Source organism: Coptis chinensis, chromosome 3, assembly GCF_015680905.1.
Source record: "Coptis chinensis isolate HL-2020 chromosome 3, ASM1568090v1, whole genome shotgun sequence".
Taxonomy (NCBI): domain Eukaryota; kingdom Viridiplantae; phylum Streptophyta; class Magnoliopsida; order Ranunculales; family Ranunculaceae; genus Coptis; species Coptis chinensis.
In genome coordinates, this window is record NC_141458.1 from 4742287 (window position 1) to 4768796 (window position 26510).

Consider the following 26510-nt stretch of genomic DNA (forward strand, 5'->3'; position numbering starts at 1 on the left):
TCAACATCATACATATCAAAAAATAAAAAGGAAGACTGATCTCAGATCCATCCAAAATATTAAGATTTTATATATTAAGGGCTACGAGTCCACTACCTTAATATCTTTCATCCACTACCTTAATATCTTCTAAAATTTTGTCTATATGAATCCTATATGCCACACAACGTTTTTCATACATGGCATTTGCAACCATTGTCCCTCATTGTACATCTTAGTAGTTAGCTCCTAGAAAAGAAAAAAAAAAAAAGAAAAAAACTACGCTATATGAAAAATAAAAAAATTGTCTATATGAATCTATACTTATTTATCATCAGTAACCTATGCTAACTCCATCACCCAAACTTAGATCATATTTGTGAGCATCCGTTGTGTCCTTTTATTAACAATCTTAACCCTGGTACTAATACTGAAAAATCAAAATAACTACGGTCGATTTCCATATTACAATAATATATCAAAACCAAGAATTATAACTCCATCAAAAGAAGGTTACTTAATTTTAGCTCAAATGGTATGTCAATTCGACAAAGAACCACTTAAAAAAAAGTAAAAACAAAAAAGGGCCCTGAGGTTTGCTATTCCTCTAACTGACTTTGTACCCATTTGTAAGACCCCTATTTTTATATTTACATTATCTGCGTAACAATATTTAATATTTTTGTATTTGACTGTATTTTTTCTGGTCAACGTGCTAGCATGTGAAATACCAAATAGTAATTTCGAATAATGTTAATAAATGAAACTAGTATTTGAATTTTGAATGTGGGTAATTTATCTTTAATTTTTGGAAAGCTTTAAATAAAAAAGGAAACAAGGTATTAACCTAAGTAACATATATATAATCCTTTTAATAGAAATAATATTTCCATAGTTAGGATATAAGAATATTTAGGAATTTGGAAGTTAAGGAGAATATAGGTTGTCTCCGTAGGAACTAGTTTTTCTGAAAAACCACACACAAGAACGCAGATTTCGCGAGCTAGCTGGGATTGGTTCTCTTATTTTTTTCTTCGATATTTTCTGTTGCCGATAACACAGGAAGTGAGTAGTTTATTTTTCTGTTTTCCCGTATACAGTCACAGTTAACTATACTTCCCAAAACTATGTTCTGTTCATCGTCCATTTTCTGTTTGTTTTCTCTTCAAAGACTATCATTACTTGTGAATGTTTAAAACTTAGTGGATTGATAGTACTGTTAACACCATTAGGTGGTGGTGAAGGGAGGCGCGAGCCCCTAACCTCCTCCTCTGTAAAAACGCCATTACTGCCATTACTGTGAAACAGAGGACTTTGATTTTTGTGTATTTATTTTCTGTGTTTGAACTGTTTTGTGGTATTGTGGGTTGGTGGTTTGATGTAGGGTGGTAGTGGGGAGTTTGTGGGGGTTGGAAAAGCTCCAAGAACACTAATGGCGGTCGGATCTAAGAATCTGGAAGCGATTTTTTTACTGGAAATCGGGGGTTGCTTGGTGAGTTAAAGCTTTGGGGTTTTTCACTCTAACCAATTTCGGTTGGTTAGTTTAGAGTGGTGTGTGAAGGTTGGGTGGCCGGAATTTGGGGTTGAGGCGCTGGAGAAGATGAAGGGATCGACACTGTTCATGTTTTGTTTGGACTCTATTTGAGTTGGGCCGGACCACATCAATTTTGGTTGGGCCAACTCTTTTTAGTTTTGTTTTTGGGCCAATTCTTTTAGCCTTTGTTTTGGGACCAGTTTGAATATGTTAAGTGGGCGGGTCCATAGAATTTAAGTGGATCACATAGATCGATCTAAATAAAGTCTAAGGTCTGTTTCGGTTGGATAAATTCAAGTTGAGCCCAATCAGTTATGGGCCGGGTTAAACCGGGTCAGTTTAGCCAGTCGCTTAGGACCAGGGTTTGAACTCTTTTTAAATATGGGTTTGGGTGAGGACCGGGTGGAATGACCACCGGTTAGGACCGTTGATTGTTAGGTTGACTGTTGACCCATTGACTGTTGACTTTTTCTAAAAAATGTTATAGATTGATTTTATGGACCAATCCGATGATAGGATGTGGGTGACTCTTGTATAACTTGTTTGTCAGTATCTAATATAGATTTGACGTCGATCTTGTGTAAATTTTGTCACGTGAAGATAGAGAAATTTTAAGATGCATAAATATATACACCTGAATAAATTATGTAACGAAAATCCTAGAACCTAGTTACCACAACTCATGTGTTTTGGCCCTTCTGGCATTTCAGTGAATCTGAATGGCCTTCGGGCGTAAGTAATGTGATTGGCCCTCCCGGCGCTTTGGTAAAATTTCGAATGGCCCCCTTTCCGGGCGTGAGCCGAATAGTGGCTTGATTATTCCGTTCGCGCAAAAATAGAACGAGACGCTTAATATTTTATGCCGAATAGGGGCATTACTTACATAATTGCTTCCGTGTGAGGATTTATCCGGTGTCGCGGCATCCCCGAGGGTGGTGGTTACGCACGGAGTGGTTCATTATGTAAGGGGAGGCATGTGGATGTACATGTTCGGGCGTTGGGTAGCGATTGTGGTAGCCGGAAAATTAGGTAAAACATAGAGATCTAACGATTATTAGGGACACTTGATAAATGTTCGATATGTTATTTTTCCCTTTGTGGTTAGCAAGTTAAGTTTCAATTTATGATATGATTATCACAAATTGCTTTTGCGAGAGAGTGGGTTAAACTAATTATTCTTGCAGAGAGGACCCACTCTGCGATCGGCGTGCATAAAGGTAAGTACTAGGATGCCATAAGTTATTTACTCATAGTTAGAAGCTAAGGTGCCTTTATGAAGGAACTAACTACCTTAAGCTAAAGGCTCGGTGGAGGAACTACCGCCATATAAAGAATGAAATTTTAAGTATATCTAAATGGTTTTTTTCTAAGGCTACTCATACCAACATTATTTATAATGTTGACCCGATTTGCATGTTTGCTAATCGGGTGTGTTCTTATATGAACATAGTCGATCACCGACGGGGTTAGTCGATGTTCGAGAAGGTAGCGTGCTGCTCATGATCGATGTTAGCTTTTATTTTTAATAAGATGTCATTTCATTTTTCCTCAGAGATGTAATGGAATTTGTTGGGGACATATGTTTAATTTATTTTTTTCGAATTCTTAAGTAAAGAAGTTTGTAACTAAATTTTTGATCACAAGTTTTCTTAATGATGAGTGGATTGTTTGGAGTATTTTATTATTTAGTTTTCCGCATGTGTTATTATTCATTAGGGTTATGATATAGATTGGGTTGTGAGGTTGTTGTCACATCTCGGATATCGAGGAGTCGGATATAATTATTATTATCTGATTTATCAAAATTTGGGGTGTGACACCATTTCTTTTTCAGCCTAATTTGTTAATTTCCCAACAATTTAACTAAATAATAAAAACTTGTGATGAAAAGGGCAAAAATTCGACTCACCATTATCATTGTTGGAAAGTAGTTTGGCCATGATCCTTGATCACTGCCTTGAATGGTATTGCAACTTGGTTTTAAAAACCTATAGCGGAGAGAAAAAGATATGATATTTGGTGGTCATTAGTGCTTCAGTATGTTTTATGTTCCAATTAGACTTCTATTGCTTTCATGGTAATTTTCGTATCTGACATTTATTTCACTTTTGATTTTCCTTTTAACTTCAGTTAACGGGATCTTCTGTTGAGGATTGCATTAAGAAGTTCATTTCTTGAACTCATAGAGAATTACCACGCAACTGTTGGCATAATTCTGCAATAAAATATTTATCAATTATAGGAGGAAATGAGGTAAGTATTGGACGTATAGTATTTCTCTAGTAGTCTAGTTTAGGGAAGTCCTTTCTCAAAGGAAGATACTGCTATTGCACACACACACACACACACACACACACACGCGTCCTTAGAATAAAGTAAAATATCATACATTAAATTTTTGGTCTGTCATGTTTTGCAGACACATATTGAATCACTCAAGTGTTGTACCAAGGAAGATTCATGTGACTGCAGAAATCTCTTTCCTCAAGACGTTATACTGTCGTCAAATAGTTTCTCATGCACTATTAAGCAATTACGCATCACTCGCTGTCCAAAGGTATGTATTGTGAAAATATATACCAACTCTAGGCTAAACCTGGAATCATTTTGTGCATATGCAGGAGATTAGTGTTGAAAATAGATAAGACTGGGTATTTGCTATGGACATTCTTATTATGGAGTCCAGTTACCATTTATAATCTGTTGACATTGAAACATTGCTACTGTCCAAGTAATTTGACATAAGAAATCCTGATACAAAAATTTGAAGACATAAAATTTTTAATTTGGATTTACAGAGGTCATTTTTTGTTTTATCATAATTAAAATTCGCTATATATTTCTATCATGTTGATTTCTGATTACATTATACAACTTATACATATCAGGACGTCTGGTAAATAGTCATTGTTATATAATTATATCTTTTATGGTTTTTTAACCCATTTAAACTTCAGGCATGTATAAATTCATTTATTGAGTCTTTGAAATACAATACATGCTTAGTCTGGATGCTTATTTTGGATCTTGAACTATTCATTCATAGTACTAAGGTTCTTGATCATCACCTCTTATGTTTTCCCAATTTTTAGATCCTTCTGTTTTCTACTACTTTTAACGAAACTGTTAAAAGTTTTGCAGCAAAGCATGTTAGTGACCCAAACCAAATGTTTGTGAAGAAAGAAGAGTTGTCACTAGATGTGGTGTTATACTGCCCGGACGAAAAAGCCAAGCTAGAGCTCATTAAGGATAGGATTTTTGAACTAGGAGACAAGTTGGGGCAGACTATCATATTTGTCAACTTAAAGAATAGTGCCAAAATTCTGCACGAAGAATTAGGTGACTATGGTTATGGTTGTACTACTCTTCATGGTAATCTTGACAAAGAATATAGGGACAAAGTGGCCACGCCTTGGTTCGTCGATAATATACTCTTTTTATCTCCATTTCTTATTTTCTAGCTTGTTTAGTTCTACTGTGGTGATTGAGGCAATTGTGCTTCTTGTGCTGTAACAATTAGTTTGTTACTTCCTGAATTTTGTTTATATATGTTATGTATCCAATAGGGAAGGTGCCACAAGGAGCACTCTGGTTTTGAAGGGCCCTAGACTGTCAACCCCCTAATCTTTGATAACTCTTATTTCAAGTAAGAATTTTTCGGCTTCGAGATAATTTTTTCTTTGATTGAGTTCAGCTTTTATTGGGTTTCTTTATTGCTTTTTCGATGGTTATTATTTTTAATTTAACTGCTGAAATTTATTCCCTTTTACAAGTCTAATAAGGGAGTTGATTAATAGTGTTGATTTCATTTTATTTGATGTGGTCTAGAAACAATATGTTCATGCAATAATGCAAGCTTGAACTGCGATCTGTCAGAATATCGTTGTATTATTGGCACCGCAAGTACACTATGTTTCTCCACTGCTCTCATTGTTGCGTAAATACTATGTTATCCTCATTTTGTTTTCCTTTTATTACATAGGGCTTCACTGCCGTTTAAATTTGATGATTTTTTCAGTAAACTAACCTCTCTCTTTCTTTCGTTTACTCGATTACTGTGAAGGTTATGTATATTATTCTCTTTGTTCAGTATTATAATTGTGGTTCGTAGCAAAGGTACGGTTTTTTCTTTTTATATTTATGTTTTTTTCTATTAATTCCAGTACTTTGGTGGTCTTTTCTGAAAATGGGCAGATTTTCTGCTTCTAGTTGTGCTCATTTTTTATTTTTTAATTATATTTCTGTCTTCAAATTATGAAATTCGGTATTGAATTTGTGTGATCTCCATTCCTGAATTGTGTTTGGTCTCGAGTCTTTTAAAATGGCTTGTCCATGTAACATAGGTATGCATGCTGATTTTGGGTTTTTAGGCTACTTTTGCTTGGTAGGAAATTGGATTTCTACCTTCAAAAAGGAAAATTCAAAATTGTGATAAACGGGTGTCATGAAAACGTAATCTAGCTTATTGAGGATGCTTATATCAATATTATTGAGATAAAAAAGATCCTTCAAACTAGGGCCTTTTTCTTTGTTGCTGATAATTAGTATTATTAGTTTGAAATGCTAGTCCCATACCCAGATAAAGGAGGAGGGAGGATGGCGGTGCCTTGGACAGTTTTCACTCAACATTGGGAATCTGCTACTAAAAGTGTGTAAAAGTTTTGTTATTTGTTTTGTTGATTATGGTGAGATAGTGATGGTTGTTGATGTTAATTTAGGTCTTGAAAGTTAAGAGAAAATTTTGGGTACCACTAATTAATGTAGTGAAGAGAATTGTTGATAGGGTAACATTAATACTTTTTTTAGCTTTCAACGAACAAATGTTTATGCATTTTGTGGATCACCCCTATTTCTTTTTTCTTTCAAAGTTAAATAACATGCAAGACTTGGGTGGAAGTTGTTTGTGGTTTATTATAGTGTTATCGTATGGGATGTTGTTCAGGTGCCAACATTGTGTACTATGCAGGCTTACACACATTGGTATGTTGTGGCCTAGTAAGGTATTAAGTTGCTATTTAGGGTGCATTGGTTGTTGTTCTACTAGGGTCCTTTAAATAAGAAAAGTTTAGTTGTTACTACATTAGTTAACTGGGACTACTACTAGCCAGTAATCAAACACGCACCTTGCTGGCTAGGATGTTTTTTTTACGTTCTTAGTTGTAATAGACTTTTCACTTTAGCGAATATTTGGTACTGTTTCAACACTAAATAGTATGATTATGGCATTATGCACTCATATAGGTTGTCTTGTAAAAAATCATTTGGCTGGAAAGTTTTTGAGGTACTTGGTAATATTTGGAATTAGACTTGAAATTAGCATTCACTGAATTAAGGTATGGATGTTTCTTTCATTTTTCCTGTCTTAACATATTTTAATTTATTTTATTCTCAGGACTCAAGATTTATGGAGTGTCGAGGACTAGATAGTTGAAGAAAAAGAGGATGAGTTCCCTGACAAATCTAAAATGTTTATTTCCTTGTGCATCAAATTTCCGAATTCGCATGTTCTTTATGTGTATGACTTTTTGGTTGTGATTTGTAGTAATATAAAGGAGTACGTACTTGATTGGATGTATTTGTGAGGTTTTTTGTTTATTGGTAACTTTTGTGGAATTTTTTAAAAAAATGGGGGAATTTTATACAGGTGATTGGTGAAGGTGGTAAACGTGTGGCACGAGAAAATTAATTTTTTTTCAATATGAAATTGTTTTGTAACGGCAAAAAAAAGTTACTAAGCTCTTCATTAAGTAACACTTATAAAGTAAGAAAAACGTTAGAAATGGGTGCAAAAACCGTTAGTAAATTATTCAATTAGCAACACATACCACACGAAAAAGTGTTACTAATTTCTCATAACCGTTACGAATATCTTCATTAAGCTACGTGTACAAACCGTTAGAAATTGAAGGAAAACGTTACTATTGTTGAAAATATTTAATGCGATTGAGTTTAGAAAACTGTTAGTAATTAATTTTAGTAATGCTAAATAACCGTTACTAAAAAGAATTTGTAACGGTTACAAACCGTAAGTAAATAATTTAACATATTAATAACGCCCAAACAGTTACGGAAATAAACCGTTACAAATATTTTTAGTAACGGTTCTGCGCTGTTAGGAATATCTTGTTTTGGTATAATGTACGTGACTTTTCTGAAAAATTTCGACAGAGTCTCCTCTGTATTTTCGATATTTCATAAATATAAAACCTGTCATAACCTGAAAATTTAAAACAATATACTTCTCATTGATTAACCCAGCTACTTAACCGTCTCGACGAATGCCAGAACAGTTAAATAATTGGTTAAAAAAATGAGATCACTACAACATTAGGACTTAGTACAACAAAGAACTTGAATGTCTCAACTAATGCCAGATCATCCAAGCACCTCGTACAAATATACTTCTCATTAATTAACCCAACTACTTAACCGTCTCGACAAATGCCAGAGCAGTTAAATAACTGGTTTAAAAAATGAGATCACTGCAACATTAGAACTTAGTACAGCAAATAATTTGAATGTCTCGACTAATGCCAAATCATCCAAAGCCATTACTGAAAACACATTAAATATATACTTTCGAGTCCAACACCCCAAAACTCAAACAATTATATACCTACAGTACGTGACTTTTCTGAAAAAAATTGACAGTCTCCTCTGTATTTTCGACATTTCATAAATATAAAACCTGTCATAACTTGAAATTTTAAAACAATATACTTTTCATTGATTAACGCAGCTACTTAACCATCTCGACGAATGCCAGAGCAGTTAAATAACTGGTTTAAAAAATGAGATCACTGCAACATTAGAACTTAGTACAGCAAAGAACTTGAATGTCTCGATTAATGCCAAATCATCCAAACACCTCGTACAAAACCATTACCGGAAAGACAAATTAAATATATACTTTTGAGATAATTGTTTGCAACGTGTAGTACTATAATATAAAATTTAACTCCATGTCTTTTTAGAGGAAAATGAAAAAGAAAAATGAAAAATGAAAACCATTCCAAGAATCTGAATCCAAAAAAAAGTTGGATTGCACTGGCATCTTATAAGTCATAACTGAGCGATACGAAAAAATTTCTAATCTCTTGTTGAAATTGCTTTTAGTTATCATGTTAAACTCAATAAATTAAAAACCATATACCCTTAAGAAACTCTTAAAAAATAGGTATCAGTTAAATCTATTAAGTGTTAGTTGAGCCTACTTATCAACTGAAATTACAACCTCTCCAAAAAATTGTGGCTAAATTTGTCATTACCTATAATGATGCATACTAAAAGAACATAGTAATTTTTTTTTGTCTAGGCGGTAGGCACTCTTCACATAAGTCCCACCAACATACTATTCATGCCTGCAAAAGCTAGAGGAAATATTCATAGATAAGTGGTTAGTATATTAGTTAATATGGATCAAACAAAATGTTAACAAAGAAATATAAATAAAAATGAATATGAATATGAGGTTTCTCAAAATTTAGGCACGCCACAATCGAAGTCACTGGAGAAGCTGGATCTCGATACCACGAATCGTATTAACGATACCCATATAAAAATTATAGAAAGCCAGAGATACCATACCATTTTGTAGCTGCACTATGTATTAATAGGTGCATTATGTATTACTACTGCATATGTTGTTTCTATTTCATTTCATTTAATCAATTTATCAAAAAAAAGCAAAAGAATACCAAACTTTCAAACCTTTCGGTTATCTAACGTAATAGACAACAAAACTAATCAAATTCAATGAAGTTCACATCTCAAATTGACAATGGTGAGTTAATTTATCTCTGTACTGATTGAAATTTTCACATAAGGCAGGGTCATCTAACCTTCATGTAATCTGTAGGTGCGTGCTATCTAAAAAAGAGACTACACAAACTTGATTCCCCTATACTGGCTCCGGTGCTCATAAGCACATAACATCTACTTGTTTCTATACAGATCGAGATCGAGATCGAAATCGTATTGAGACAGAATACCAGTATACCACAGTACAAAATTATTAGCAAAATCATCTCAAAAGCAATAAGTATTAATTTCTATATCCAAAAAAGAAAATCCAACCTACACAAACACGTGAAGCAATGTAGCAATTCAACGATATTAAAGTGGCAATTAAGGAAACACATTGAACAGGAGTGTGATCTTATCGTATCATTCAAGAACTTCGTATGACGATCATATAAGCATTGATTCCTCGAATATGAGCTTGGTATTATCTACAAACATCAAAATTAAATTAATTGTGACCTTGCAAACCCTACCACAAAATTTCCACATTTATTATTAAATGAGTAATAATACATCCTAAGATCACCACTACTTGAAAAAGCAACCTGCGGGATCCTATAGAAAACAAAGAACCCCATTCTTTATCTGCCCCCACATTGAACAAATAAAACACCACTCCGATGTTCTCCTTAAATTCTAGGTCACTGCCGTCCGTATTGACTAAATGCTAAGCCATGATCAAGTACTCATTATTCTCCGTTTATGGGCCTATGGCTATAGTTTAATCATTTTTTTCCTTCTATAACCAAATTTCCGCCATTTAGAAGAGAATCGAGTCTCAAATATCTAAAGCCATCACTTGTCACCCCTTAATTTTATTGGATTTTTTAATGAACTTTGACAACAAAATTGAGTTTACGAAGCGGAAACCATCACTTGTTTCCCCTTAAATATTAGTAAACCATTCACCTGATTACAAAAGAGAAGATACTTACAGGAAAATGCATAACAAATATTGGTAGTAAGCAACATTGACGTATCATATAACATAGTGTATATAATAATTATATAATAAGACTATCTAGTATTTACCAAAAGAGAAAAGAGATGGAAATTCTGCTAGTTCTAAGCAATAATCACATGTACTGTTCATACATTTTAAGATGCCAATGGAGATCTTTAGCACAAAATACACTCATTAAAATGTTATTGATTGTCCCCAAATTGATAAGACACTGGCGTTGAGCTAATGCAGACAAAAATAAACCTAAAGCTCGCTTCATTGAGAATAACTAACAAAGAATGAGATGAAAACTCACTAAGTAATAAAAGAAATAAAGAAGATGATGAATATCAAACCTGCTCCGGCCTTCATCCTGCAACAACAACATGTGCCGCTTCATAGTAGTAACTTAAGAATTAAGTGTAGGTCTACGGTAACTCAACTGTCGAAAGAGAGAATCAACACTAATATTGGTAAAAATGGCTTCCAATTAGCAGTAAATATGGTTATTTTCAATTGAGAAATAATTTTGTTGGATATGGTTATCTTCTAATTCAAAACCCTTTTTCCCCTTTCCTTTCAATTGCACAAAAAACACACTTTTCATTTATCGACTTAAAAGGAGCACTTAAGAAGTTTGTCATTGACAGCTTCATTTTTGTTAGGTATTGCTCTGGTTACTCCTATTTTCACAATATTTGTAAGAGATTCCCTAAGACTTGTGTAAGGATAACTTATTTTCGAAAAAAAATATTCATAATAGACACCATGTGATACATATGGAGCAACTAATTTCTTAAAAAAAAACAAAAAAATCATATTACATGCCATATATAAAATATAATATGTGTCGAAGACACCACAAACACATATTGTGTATGATATCCCTCAATTCTTGATATCTCACCGTGTCAAACACTTCGTATCTGTGTCGAAGATGGACACACATATCTGTGTCAATGTAACTTAGCTATGGAGTCAAATACTTGCGAGCACAGTTCAAGAGGGTATGTATAAAGTTTTTGTCTCTCAACATGTCAAACACGTCATACTTCATTGGATATTGATACACGTTTGTGTCAGTGAAAGACAACCTCATACAAAAATATGAGGCAATGTTGCAGGTGATGTAACCTCCACTTTTACACTACCCTAACGCTACCTACCCCTTTTCTAATTATTTAGACTTCCTTCTTCCCCAACCTAAACATAGAATGCAGAAATATAAGCAAAACTTACATCCAAAAACTTTTGTTTTGCGAGAAAACGTAAATCTAGCTATTACTACCCTACATCCCCCACCTTGAGAGAAATTATCTTACAACTTGTATGTTCCATAGGATTTTATTTCATCAGATTATTGTATATAACCTCACATCTAGCTATGAAAATTATACTATTTGCAGCTTAACCACACGTCCACACCAATATGGAGTTTCAGTTTGCACATATTAGGTCATAATAACTTTTCATAGAATCATAGCTTGTTAATTAACCACCTATCCACAACTATTTATGTTGTATGATTTAACCGTGCATTAGACTATTTATCTGAGAACCCACATTTTAGTACAAACTTTCATGAGACAGGAGCATAGAACAAAACTTTTTCACACCTTCGAGGGTTTTCATGAAGAATTCTTCCATGAAATTTCCCCATGCCTCCCTATGTATTTTTCTTCCTTAAAAATCGTTTTTAATTTGGAGAAGGATTCCCTTGTCTAAGTCACAAAATTATCTACCAATAAAAAAAACCTAATGAAAATTCCATGTGCAACCAAAAAGACACCCCTAATTTTCTAACTCTTTGTCACATAGAATTGTGTATCTATTCTTATTACCACTCCGAACCAACATTCAACATACCACTTTTTACTTTCTAATGAGAACAATATCAAAAAATCAATGATAACAATCAAAAGACAAACCTGTTTCCTAGATATGATATGAGGATCGACAGTAAAGTGAATTTCATTCATAAGCCTACCAAGCTTCAATGATGCTAATGATATATGAATGTTTAGTCTCGGGATTGATGGTGTTCTGCATTGTTGCAATACTCCCACACATTCAATTCCCTGCAGCAAAATCTGAAATGAATTAAAAAATATTAAAAAAAAAACTAATGTAAAAAAAAATCAGTACTGATTAAACACTTGTAATATGTTGTGGGATGGGTTATGCTCACCAAAGCAATAGTGCAATTAGCCTAATTGCTTATACATAACTATTTTGTTGCATATGTCGGGGCAAAAAGTTAACCCGACGTTCTCGATGTAATGGTGCTTTCGAAAGCTTGAAAGAGATGGGATTAGGTATTTTGGAAGAAGAGAGACTGCACTAACGTTCTGGTTGCCTACGTACCCAGTAAGGAATCCGGAATCAAGTCTCTTCAAAATGTAGTTCTAGAGGCTGCAGAAGCCTCCGTATATATAGCAATCTCTTGCCTTGGCGACCAAGAAAGTGATTCTCGGAGATTGCCTTCCTCGATGAATCCTAGTATAATCCTATCTAAAATAGGATAATTCCTCAAGATTTCATTCTATCCCTGTGCAAGATCTTATCGGATTGCACTAGGATTCCTCGCCTCTGCGGATCGGGATAGGATCATTCCCCAAGATTTCATTTTATCCTTGTGCAAGATCTTATCAGATTGCACTAGGATTCCTCGCCTCTGCGGATCGGGATAGGATCATTCCCCAAGATTTCATTCTATCCTTGTGCAAGATCTTATCGGATTGCACTAGAATTCCTCGCCTCTGCGGATCGGGTTACTGGATCAGACTCATCCGGACGGACTGGATCCATGAACTTGGGCCACCCGGATGGGCCCTGGACCTATTGTGAACTCTGACGGATTAGAGGACCGGATGATCCAAAAGTTTTTATTTGACAGCCACCCGACTAATCCGCCGTTGGTCCATGGTCCGAGTACGTTCTAGACCGAAAATATAATGTAGGGTACACACATTGCCCCCTCTTCAACAGAGGAGCAAACAAAGATAAAGGTGGTATGTTGAAGAATTAAGGAAACGTGAAAAAGGGATTTAAGTGAAAAAGTGTGACAATGAGGGACCAAGTTAAAAATATAAAATTAAAAATGGTTAGTGGAGTGGTGAAAAATGTGTAATAATTGGGTGGGGACGAGTGATATGGTCATGGAAGAGGTTTACTCGGCGTAAAAACTTTGGACTCGGGAAGAAAACATGCGGAACTGGCGATAAAAATGCTGACCCGGTGAGAAAACTGCAGACTCGACAAGAAAAAATTTGTTGACCCGGACTGAAAACAGCATGGAAAAGCTGGCCAACGCCTAAACAGGCATGAAAACCGCTTGGACCGGATGGAAACTGCCTAAACCGAGTGAAACAATGCCTTAACCGGCCAAAAAAATGCTGAACCAGCCAAAAAAACACTGAACCGGCCAAAAATGCCGGTGTCGGTCGCCAGTGCAGGTGCCGGTGGTGGAGGGTCAGCATAAGACTTGATGGGCCTCTTGGATGGACCGCATAGATAGTGGTTTTTTTTTTTTTTTTCCAGCCGGCTTGGATTGAAAATTAGACCAAGTACTTGCGTTGTACCAGCGCATGGGCTATCGCTGGAGGTGCTTTTGTTTGGTTGTTTTTGTTTTTGTTTTTTTTTTCAAACAAGATATGATACCAAACTCGGATACCAAACAAAGCTCCGTATTAACTCGGATTTCCAGAATAAGATATCGACACTTTGACAGTTCAGATGGGCCACATTTTCAGTATATGTTGACGCTCAAAGTGAAAATTGGTCGATTCATAGAACCTTCAAAGATATCGGCATAGAACTTTCGAAAGTGTACGTAACACGAATAGGATTATGTGTAATATCTAACTATCCTTAGAAATTATTAGACGGTGGTCTACCGTTGTCGCGACTATGTCAATGCAACTAAGTCACTTGAAGAGCAAGCATAGTTCCATTGCGAAGATTCTCCACAGATGATCTTTGTGGAGACCAAAAGACAACCAAGAAGTGCCTCATTAGTTGGGTTTAAATCTGAGTGTAGTTCAGACTCCACCACCAAGGGTATATGCTTGATGTAATCTAAACAATCGCACCTAGACCAAAAATGATACAATATCGTTCTTGGGTTTGCATTGTCGAATCATGATACCAGGCGTAGGCCCACTACACTACGCAAGCCAAAACTGAAGTGCAGGATGGCCTTTGCCACCCGAGTTTAATAAGTGTAAAACTGAGTGACCTATTTGAAATTAAAACGCAACGTAAATGAAAATGAATTTTATTGATAAAAAATGGAAGGAAAGTACAATGTATGTGAAACTTATTGGTGGAACTAATAATAAGTAACTTACTTGTGAAATAAATGATAAGCACCCAAAACTGTAATATTAAACCCCATTGAGACATATAAATTTAGTTAATTATGTGTTTAATAATCATGAAATAAGTATATTTTTGTATTTTTGCAGGTCTTCGCAGTAAACAAGAAAATATTGGTTAAACCTGTGTTAAAGCACGGGGAACGATGTATATATAAATTCTTCCAAATCAACCATGTGAAGCCCAACAAATTCGCACAGAAGCATTAAACTTCCGAAGCTCCCACCTCTTGAACCAGGACTCCAAATGTGACAACTGAGCTGCTCAGACAATCAGGGCGATGAACTCTACGTATAGGCGGGAAGTTGTAAAATTGCCAAAAGACCGGACTACCACTGGACTGCACATGCACCCATTATGCGGGCCCGCAAGATTTGATGAGTCATCATACAAGTCAAGACAAAGGTGCAAATAATTGGTGCAAAATGACACCTTGCATGTAGTTAATAAAGTTAGATGAGATTAGGTGTTAATAGTGAAAAAAGATAGGTGTCACTTTGTTGTGGATTGTGTGGTTAAGAAGAAAGTAAATGTGGTTTGGTGTTTCACGTGGGAGGAAATGTGATTTCTCTCAAATGGAGAAGAAAACAAAACAAGGGGGGAGACACTCCATTTACTCCCTTGACTTCTTTTCCTTTACCATGCATTATTTTAGTTCCTTAGTCTTAGTTTTTATTTAGTTTTAGTTTTGGAAAAAAAAATAGTTTGTAATAGTTTTAATGGAGAAAACTTTGTGTTCCTTTTGAAAATAAATCTCACTTCTTCATGCAAGTGAATTCATATATATATAGTTTCTTTTCTTCTTGTTCTCCCTCTCTCTTTTTACATTTATATTCCACACTTGTCATATTTTTTCTCCCAAGGAACATGAGCTAAACCTTCCCTAGTGGGGAGTTAATGATACTCATGTGAGGGATAACCTTTGTATTTGATTTTAGTAAGTTGTTTAGGAAGAACAACTAGACCTACATCCTATCCCAAAATGGTAGTTGGTGTAGAGTCTAGTTAGGAATCAAAATGATGAGCTTAGAGATAAGTCATTGTTTTGGTTCTACATGCTATCATGTATGATCTTAGAGATGAGTCATATACGTTAGGGATCAAGTTAATTTTTATTAGGACTTGTCTAAGAGTCCTAGGAAGATTAAGATGCACTTACTAAAAATCAAATAATAGAGGTTATTTTCACATGAGAAAAAGTTAACTCTCCACTTTTGTCTTAGTAAATTTTTATTCTTGTTTTAGTTGCATGTTACGTAACTTAAGTTTGTTTTATTTTGTGCATTAAAAGAAACCAAGTATGTAGTTAGTATTAATGAAATCTTAACTAAACTTACTCACTAGTTTCCAAAGAGCAAAACCAAGTTGTAAGTGGTCCTAGAATTTAGGTTGGTTCAAATCCCTACTCAAAACTATATGAACACGAAGATTATGAGTAAGGAAATACTTTGTTTTTGCACTTTGGCCAAGGAAGAGATACAAATCTCTTAGATACGCAAAAGGTGAATATCAATAAATGCAAATGATACGCGTTCCAGGCTTTGGTTAGGACATCGCCAGTCAAGTTCTTGAGAAAATAAGAACCTTTGGATGTGAGCCTTTCAATGATAAAAGGGCCCTCCTAGTTCTCACCGAGTTTCCCACTGTTGGGTTCTTCGTTGCTACTTTGCCTTGTACGTAAGACTCAATCGCCTGGTTTGAAAGCTCGTGCGCGCAACTTCTTATCATAACTGTGCTTCATAGAGTCCTAGTAAGTCACGAGATTCTGCAGGGCTTCATCTCTAAGCTCCTCCACCATGGCTTTGTCACGAGCCAAGATGTCAGCATTAATCTCTGTGGAGATGGCCTGTGTTCGTGCTGTTAGAGCGATTATTTCAGTCGGGAGTACTGCTTCCATTCCATATGCCAATGAAAAGGGTGACATTCCTATTGAACGACGAGGGGTTGTCCTGTAAGCCCAAAGCACCCCTGGTAATTGTTTTGCCCAGTTTCCTTTGGCTGATTCAAGCCTTTTCTTCAACGTGTCAAGAATAACACGGTTTGTTGCTTCCGCCTGTCCATTTCCTTGGGGATAGTAGGGCACAGAGAAGTCATGCCGTATCTTCAGGGATTTGCAGAAGATATGGATCTCAGTAGAATCAAACGGTCGTCCGTTGTCCGATACCATTTTAGCTGGGACGCCGAATCGGCGCACAATATCACGCCAGATGAACCGTTTGACATCTGAAGACTGAATCTGACTCAAGGATACGGCTTCAACCCACTTCGTGAAGTAATCAGTTGCGACCAAGAGAAACCTGACGTTACCTGGTGCCTTAGGTAAAGGACCCACAATGTCGAGTCCCCACTTAGCAAATGGCCAAGGGCTAAGTATGGGATGAAGCTCATTCGCAGGAAGCTTAATGATCCGAGCATGCTTCTGGCATGGTACACAGATCTGGACAAACCGTTTGGCATCCTTCTGCATATATGGCCACCAGTAGCCTTGGGTGAGAGCTTTGTGAGTGAGACTCCGACCACCCGAATGATTTCCACAGATGCCTTCATGAATTTTTTTTAAAATCTGTTGTCCCTGTTCAGGAGTAAGGCACTGGAGGAGTGGGCCCGAACCCATGGGTTTTCTGTAAAGGCGGGATCTCTCCTCCGAGGTAGGTAACAACATAAACTGCCACGCATCCCATTTGACTTTGTCTGATAAAGCCTTGTCTACAGGAAGTTCTCCAGTCTATAAGAATTCAACCAGATTTCGACGCTAATCGGGAAGTAGAAGTTCCATTGACTCGATGTCGGAAAATTGATCGTCTAGTATTTCAGGAGTATTGTCAGCAAGATCTGTTCCAGAATCAGCTGTAGAGTCTTCCTCCTGTACAACCTCAATTTCCATCGGTGCCGAGTCAGTATCCATCGTGGGGGAGATGTCAGTGTCCTGCTCATGGCTGCAAGGAGAATCCTGAATAGGAAGCTCTTGGTGCTCATCCCTTGTTTTGCTGCGTGTCGTGACTGTGTAAATCTGCGTGAATGCCTTGCATTCGATAGCGTAGATGTCAGCCATACCTGGCAATGGGAGGTCGATGCTAGGCATTAACTGGACTTCTACCCTGATATTTCGCGGTTCAATTGAATCAACTGCTGCGGAAAGATAGGCTAATGCATCGGCATGCCGAACATCATTCCTTGGCCTTTGTGAAATTGAGATGCACTCAAAACTTTGAAGCGAGATTGCGTATAACATCTAAATAAGCCATCATTCGTTCATCTCGTGCTTGATATGACCCTCCAAACTGACAAACAACTAGCTTAGAATCCATTACCATATTGATTTCCTTTGCCCCCATTTCGAGTGCCGCTCTCATTCTAAATATTACGGCTTCATATTCAGTTTCATTGTTGGAAGCAGGAAAGCAAAGTCGGATGGACCGTTTGGGTCGACTATCACACAACCGATCCCAGACCCCTTCCTATTACTAGAGCCATCGGTATACACAACCCACACCTCGCCGCCGGTGACATTCTCTTCAACGGAGTCAGGTTGGTGGTTGGGAAAATCTTGCAGTTGTTCTTCCTCGAATAACTTGGGAGAAATCGTGATATCTTCTACCGAGAAATCTGCCATCAAAGAAGCTAATGCATGACCTTTTTCTACAGTGCGAGGCTCATATAAGATGTGGTAAGCACTTAGATAACTAGACCAATCAGTGAGGCGGCCAGACTCTTCGGCTCGTCCGAGTGCCTTGCAAAGGGGATATTCTGTATATACTTTAACAATATGTACTTGAAAATATGGCTTAAGCCTGCGTGCTGCATGCACCAGGGCAAGTGCGATTTTCTCAATTTTAGAATATCTACTCTCTGATCCAGTTAACGTTTTGCTAATGAAGTATATTAGGCGCTCCTCCGGGTTTTCCATGAACAATACTACGCTTACTGCGATCTCAGAAGCTGCCAAATAAAATTCAATGTCTTGGCCAGTTTGTGGACTAACCAGGACGTGGGGTGATACCAAGTAAGCTTTAATTTCTTTAAAAGCCCTATCACAGTCCTCGTTCCAAACTGAGGCACCTTTCAATGTTTGAAAGAATAGCTTGTATCGATCCGAATACTTTGATATGAATCTATTCAGGGCTGCCAAATGACCAGCAAGGCACTGAATTTCTTTTTTATTCGATGGTGGGGGCATTTCGAGAATGGCCCGAATCTGTTCAGGGTTTGCCTCAATACCCCGTCGAGTCATCAGAAATCCTAAGAGCTTTCCAGACGCTAACCCAAAGGAACATTTCAAAGGGTTCAACCTCAATTTGTATCTTACGAGCCTATCAAAAACCTCTTGTAAATGCTGAAGGTGGTCGGGTATTTCTTTGGATTTGACTACCATGTCATCTATGTAAACTTCCATGATACGCCCAATCAGGTCGACAAACATTGTATTCATCATCCTCTGATAGGTGGCGCCTGCATTTTTCAAACCAAATGGCATGATTGTAAAACAATACAGGCCTTGGTCCGTGATGAACGTCGTGTGCTCCTAGTATTTCTCAAGCAGAGGTATCTGATTATAACCAGACGAAACGTCCATGAACGACAGATGCTTAAATCCTAAGGTTGCATCGACTAGATCTGAGATGCGAGGTAATGGGTATGGATGCATGGGGCAAGCTTTGTTTAGGTTGGTAAAGTCGATGCAAACCTTGAGCTTCCCATTTTTCTTTGGAACCGCGACGATATTGGATACCCATGTAGGGTATTCAACGGGCTTAATGAACCCTGCTCCAAGCAGTTTACCAATCTCGTCATTGATCTTAAGTTTTCGTTCTGGAGCCATCCTCCTTGGTCTTTGTCGAACTAGTTTGAATCTCAGATCAATATCAAGCCTGTGGCAAGCCACATCTGTGTCGATTCCGGGCATTTGGTCGATATTCCAGGCAAATATTTCTTGATAATCCCATAACAGGTGAATTAGAGCTCTTTTTTTGGCTGGGGATAAACCGGCAGCGATGAAAGTAGTTTCGTGGCTCTCGCCCCCTATCTGAACTTCTTCCAACTGATCGATCGAGGGACCTTCTACAGAGCATCGGGCTTCTTATATGATAAGCCCAACATTTCTGTAATTGCTATTTGGCATGATCAACCTGGAAGATCGTGTTGCCCCGGACTTCGGATTTCCTGGTATCTTCCAGTGCCAAATCGTGACACTGATGTGACATCATATGGTCACTACGGATTTTACAAACTCCCATTGGCGTCGAGAATTTCAACGCCTGGTGGAAGGTGGATACAACAGCCTGATTGGCATGGATCCAATCCCTACCGAAAATTGCATTATAACAAGAACCACAATCCACCAGAAGAAAATTTATCCCGACAGATTGATGCCCAACTTTGACAGGGAGATGAACCTTTCCAATAGCATGGGCTGGTTCTCTGTTGAACACAATGATTGGATTACTGTCTTCTATGATCAGGTCCTCTAACAGTTTCATCCTGGAGTAAGCCCTGGTGAATAACATGCTAGCTGAGCTTGGCCTGTGTCGATAAGAACCTTCTGCACCCTAAAGATTCCTATCCATGCAGTAATGACAACAGCGTCATTGTGAGGGTAATAAACCCCCTTTTCGTCGTTCTCATTGAACTTCAACTCATGCCCTTCATAGGTCTCAGTATTGATACCTTGGTCAAAATTGAAACTGTTGACCTGGTAATGATCTTGTATATGACGAAGTTTCAAGCGTGTTTCTATCTTTCGCTGACGGCGGGAGATGCTATCGACACGTGCGTGACATACATCGATAACGTTGTGCTCAGCCAAGTTGATATGGGCTGACCGAGTTTTGTTTGAGCAAACTCAGTAAGATGCCCATCGTCAACGAGGCGTTGAACTTCTTTCTTTAAAGCTCTGCAGTGATCTATTTCATGCCCAATATCATTATGATATCTGCATTTTCGATTTTTATCCCGCCTACCTGTAGGATCTTCTGATAGCGGCCGAGCTAGCAGTAACATTTTCTTAGTTCTGATTTTTTCGTACAGGTCTGCAAGGCCAAGAGTCAAAGGGGTGAATACCTTTTCATCTAGATTTGGGGCCTTTGTATTATTCTGAGTACTCCTCTTGTTACCTTTATTGGTAAGCATATCCTTTTTGGAGTCCTTGGAAGCGGGATCTGCGCCATCTTTTCTTTGTCGAGACTTTTGATCATCTTCCACTCGAACGTACCCTTCCACTCGGGTGAATAAATCAGAGAGGGTGGTAGGCGGCTTTCGAGTAAGAGAGTTGTAAAGTCCATCTCTGTCGAAATGCAACGCCTGATGAAATACATGTATTGCGAAAGCATCACTCACATCCTGAACTTCGGCATGAAGCTTCCTGAACCGTCATACCAAACTCTTAATTGTTTCACCTTTCTACATAGCGATATTGAACAATGCGCTCGGACTCTTCTTCATCTTCATATTGTATTGAAAGCGTTCAACGAACATATCACTGAGCTTGGTAAATGAATCAATTGAACGCGGCGCCAACTTGTTGAACCAGGATAGTGTGTATCCTTTCAACATTGCTGGAAAAATATGACACATTAACGACTCATGAAACTTCCATAAGGTCATAGCCGCTTGGTAGCTCATGACATGCTCGTTCGAACAGCCATCCACATCATCGTAAGTCGGAAGAGGGGGATGTTTGAATGCCTCAGGATGAACACAGTCCCTAATGTCATTTACAAAGGGTGAAAATTCTAAACCTCGCACAGCCCTTTCCAAGAGGGGATCGTCTCGGATGGTTTGCCTGGTCACGGCTTGGTTAATCAATTCCTTAACCCTTTGTTCATTCATATTCTCATATCTGTCTTTATCTTGATTCTCTTTTCTCCAGATCCGTTCATCGTGGGCTAAGACTCGATTGGGATTCGGTCATTGCCGACGTTCGATTCTACCCCGCCTTCTGCCTGCCACTCTGTTAGCAGGTAGTGGACTCTCATTCCAATTTGTGCGCTGGGACTCATATCTTGATCCGAACACCTCCATGGATACTAGCATTTCTGAACTGGAACTCAATGCAGTTGCTGGCATTCCAGATTGTTGTGACTGGTGTGTCTGAGGATTTGTGCCCAAACGATCCCAGACATTGTTTGAATGTGAATGAGTGGGGACCGACACGATAGGGTGGATTGTTCGGCTTTGGCTTGGATCTCTAACGCAACCATTATTGTGAATAAGGTTTTGGCCATTGTTAGGATCTTCGCGCTGTCCCGATTCAGCCCTTTGCCTTTGCCTACGTTCAGACAAAGGGGACTCGACCGATTGGTGCTCCTCAGGGTCTCTCGGCCGTTTGCCTAGTTGATTTCTCAAACTCTCGTTTTCCGCAACTATTCTTATCAAAAGAGAGATAAGAGCTGGATCCGATTGGTATTGCGAGTTCCTGATGGAGGCGCATAGGTTACCATGTCGACCTCCCTAGCCTCTTCCAGGACGTCGCGCAGTAGCATTGCATGTGGGTTCAGCAGAACCATCCCTGACGTGTATTTTGGCAGCTTTTATGCTCCGCACAGCGTTGCGGCGAGGGACACGGGGATTAGATTCCCGAGTTCCTAGTGGCTCTAGAGTGTGTGGAACTGCTTCAAACAGTTTGTTTCCTCCGTTCTAAGAGAAGATCTACGACGGCTCAACTGCCCCATCTCTGTGGTGGTGCCTGGAACAATCTCCATGTTCTGCCGAGTCGCTACGTGCCGATTGGCAGCTTCTGTGTTACTCATCGCAATTTGTTCAGCCATGGTAACAAGGACGTATGAAAAATAAGGCCGAGGATATCACGTTTCAACGGAAGACCACTTGGTTGTGGGTTCGATCCCCACAGACGGCGCCAAAGAATGTCGGGGCAAAAAGTTAACCCGACGTTCCCGATGTAATGGTGCTTTCAAAAGCTTGAAAGAGATGGGATTAGGTATTTTGGAAGAAGAAAGACTGCACCAACGTTCTGGTTGCCTACGTACCCAGTAAGGAATCCGGGATCAAGTCTCTTCAAAACGTAGTTCTGGAGGCTGCAGAAGCCTCCGTATATATAGCAATCTTCTGCCTTGGCGGCCAAGAAAGTGATTCTCGGAGATTGCCTTCCTCGATGAATCCTAGTATAATCCTATCTAAAATAGGATCATTCCCCAAGATTTCATTCTATCATTGTGCAAGATCTTATCAGATTGCACTAGGATTCCTCGCCTCTGCGGATCGGGATAGGATCATTCCCCAAGATTTCATTATATCATTGTGCAAGATATTATCGGATTGCACTAGGATTCCTCGCCTCTGCGGATCGGGATATGATCATTCCCCAAGATTTCATTCTATCCTTGTGTAAGATCTTATCGGATTGCACTAGGATTCCTCGCCTCTGCGGATCGGGATAGGATCATTCCCCAAGATTTCATTCCATCCTTATGCAAGATCTTATCGGATTGCACTAGGATTCCTCGCCTCTGCGGATCGGGTTACTGGATCAGACTCATCTGGACAGACTGGATCCATGAACTTGGGCCACCCGGATGGGCCCTGGACCTATTGTGAACTCTGACGGATTAGAGGATCGGATGATCCAAAAGTGTTTATTTGACAGCCACCCGACTATTTCGCCGCTTGTCCATGGTCCGAGTACGTTCTAGACCGAAAATATAATGTAGGGTACACACAGCATATATTGCTTGAAGCTGATTATCCTAAAATAAATTTAGACAGGGAATGGATTAATGGATATATAGGCATATATTTATACATATTTGATTTTGATTACATCCCGCTTATAAATTCTATAAATAATCTTACCTCGAATTGGAAGCAAAGTTCCAAGCAGTGTTTTGACAGACCGTAGCCATTCATAGCCTTAGAGTTGATTCGATAGTCCAAGAGTCGATTCAATAGTCAATTACAGTTGGAACTATAAGCTAGAAGAGGGTAGAGAGAGGCTTTTGAGTTGCTGCTTCCCGATTGCTGCCCGGTATCAGTCGCCAGAGGGTACAGATAAATTGAAATTTAAGACTTTCACTATACTATTTGTTCTATTTAAGGGTTTATTTGATTGCGTGGAGAATTCTCAGGGGTGAATCTCACTTTGTGGATTTTACTTTTAAGTGGGGTGTATTAATGAGATAGGAAACGTTTTTATGGTTGGGAGGGCGCACAAAGGTTTGTTTTTTTTTTTTAATCTTTTTATGTTTCTTTCTTTTTGGTTTTGGTTACGAAGGGTTGTGTACGCACAAAAATGTGTACCTAGGTCTATGCAATTGATTTTAGAGTCTCCACTAACTTTATTAAGGAAAAGTTGAGTAAAACCTATGTGAAGGACTAGCCCTCGAAACTAGATGATGATTGGGTTCGGGAGTCAAGGTACGATGTGGGAAGGTGTTAGGCACCCACGCTCGCCTGGTAAAACCAGCCTTACTTCTATTGAGGTGTAATGTATTAAGATAGGTGAATGAAGAAAGCTTGAAAAATTAATCTACCAAGTTGGATGATCTTCACTAAATTATTTAAAAGCAAATGACTATATGCTATAGTAAAACTAAAAAAACAAATAATCCTAATATGCAATACTAATTAAAATAAAAGAGAAAAGAAAGATGTCACCTTGTTTGGAATGTTGCCTCATACTTGATTGTAGATTGATTGATTGATTGATGATCTTGATTGATTGTTGATGAATGATGATGATAAACTTGATTTGGAATTGACAACTGTGAATTTTGGATTGAAACAGGTGATTTGAGAAAAAAAAACAAGTTTTGGTGAAAAGAAGTTTCTACTCAAGATCGAAAGAGAGGAAAAGGAGGTTAAAGACGAAGAACTTCATTAGAAAAACCTCAAAGTTGAAATTTTACCTTCAACTCCAGATTAAACTAAAGAAATTATACTCTAGAATGATGAACTAGAAAAGAAAAAAAGAAGAACACTCAAGAAAAAAAAAACTACTAGGCTATTAGCTCTGAATTGCTAGGTCCAGATTATTAACTCCGAATTCCTAGCTCCAGATGTCTTTTTGTGGGTGAATGAGACCCATATTTATAGCTTTTGGGCGTGGATTCAAATATGGTAATGAGTTTGATCCAATGGCTGAGTGTTGATGAAGAAAAATCCAATGGCTTGATCTCTTTCTGGTTGCACCTCCTAAATCTGGCCCTTGATTCAAGAGGTGGGATAAGGGGTGCGATTTTGGCCCTTGGTTTTTGGATCTTTTAGATGGATTAGGGCAAAAAATCAAGCCCTACACGTCCTCAATGAGCCCATAATCCAGGGTTTCCAAACATGGCTCCAAAATGACATATTCTCTAGAATATTCTTGATTTTAGGGATCAAATCAAATCAAACAGATAAGGAACGTTCTCTAGGTTTTTGGAGGCTTGAAAATGGGCTAGAAAACCTAATGAAAAGGTCCAACTCGAGCTGGATCCACAGCCCACGAGCACAAGTCCAAAATCCACAAAAAAGCCCATTTTGACCATATTTTCAATGCTGCAAATTTCCTTTGACCGGGTCAAAATTAGGCAAACTCTTCTGCACAAAAAATGTTAATTAATCCATTAGGAAGGTCCATGAACTCTTAAAAATACCCTTGGGTCGAAATCTTACTCCAAAAAATTGTTGCACTCAACAGTGCGCACAACGGGCTGAAATGGGATAGGGCAAGATTAGGGTTTCCAAAATCCAAAAGGAACCTAGGCAAGCTTGTACTCATTTTGAAGGATTTTTCAAGGGGAATTCAAATATGAAATAATCTCATCCAAAGAAAGAGTGGAAAAAAAATGAGATTTGGGCTCCAAAGGGTTACAGGGGCATTTTGGTCATTTTCAGCTCAAAACTTAGAAAGCAATGAAACTTCAGCCATAGCTAGAACATGATGAGGAGAGTCTAAAGACGTGAAAAGAAGATGAAAAGAAAGAAGTTTGATATAGAAATGAAGACTCTAGAAAGCAAATAACCTTATATAATCAAATTTAATTCAAAACAAAATCGTGAATGAATTATGCCTGGGGTGCAAAAATTGGGTGTCTACAGGTTGTTACATGAACAGTTCCCAAAACTGGGCGTCAGTTTGTTTTTTTTTTCAGCCGAACTTTTGTTAAATCCAACGTGACCCCTTCAGAGTAAAAGTGGGGACGTGGCTTCCTGGGAGCATTCTTTGACTTGTTCAGTATTAATGGTCTTTGATACAGGCCAAAAATACTCCCTCCTAATACCTCACTGAAATTAGAATTAGCTTTCATATTATTTAAAATAATTTAGAAAACCTCTTTTACGTCACTAAAATTATAATCAACCCCTCCTAATGTTTTTATATTGTTTTGACAGGTTTAAAAATTTGAAAAAAAAATCCGATGCGTAGCACGGTTTGCATACTTGTAGTGATAATAAACACAGAGCTATTTAAAATAGCATCATGCTCTAATGCTCTATTATGGTTAAATGACCTCCGAATACTTGTGTCGCTGTTCCAAGTAAGTACTGTGCTATAGCAGTAAAGATAGTTGGATTTGCTAAGTGCCATAATTTCTTGCTCTCGAATCTCAAATCTCAACTACAGCTTCCTTCGCAAACTAACCGAAATGAGTGGATTCATCTGGTAGGTAGTAGCTACTATGTTAGGACTGGGTTGAGATCTTACCTGAGCCCAACCCAAATTCTTAAACGTATAATAATCAAGCCCAAACCAACCTAACACTGGGTATGGTGTTGGGTCCGTAATCGGGCTTGGGGTTTGTTAGTTGTCCATACTCTTATACCAAGCCCAACAAAGTGGTTGGTTAGAGAACGTTTGAAAAATCATCTGGAGACCAGACTACACATACTATAAATGCAAGGAGACAGTTATTCTAAATTATACTTACCAATGCAAACTTG

The 26510-nt window shown here is 38.0% G+C and overlaps 1 long non-coding RNA gene across 1 annotated transcript; it reads left to right on the plus strand.

Annotated features, from left to right (window-relative positions):
* Positions 1–3715: 3715 nt before the first annotated feature.
* On the plus strand, positions 3716–7088 carry LOC147507435 (uncharacterized). The gene is made up of 4 exons (XR_015216191.1): positions 3716–3766; positions 3933–4070; positions 4655–5159; positions 6906–7088. It is a non-coding gene; the product is annotated as an uncharacterized LOC147507435 (long non-coding RNA).
* The last annotated feature ends 19422 nt before the right edge of the window (positions 7089–26510 follow it).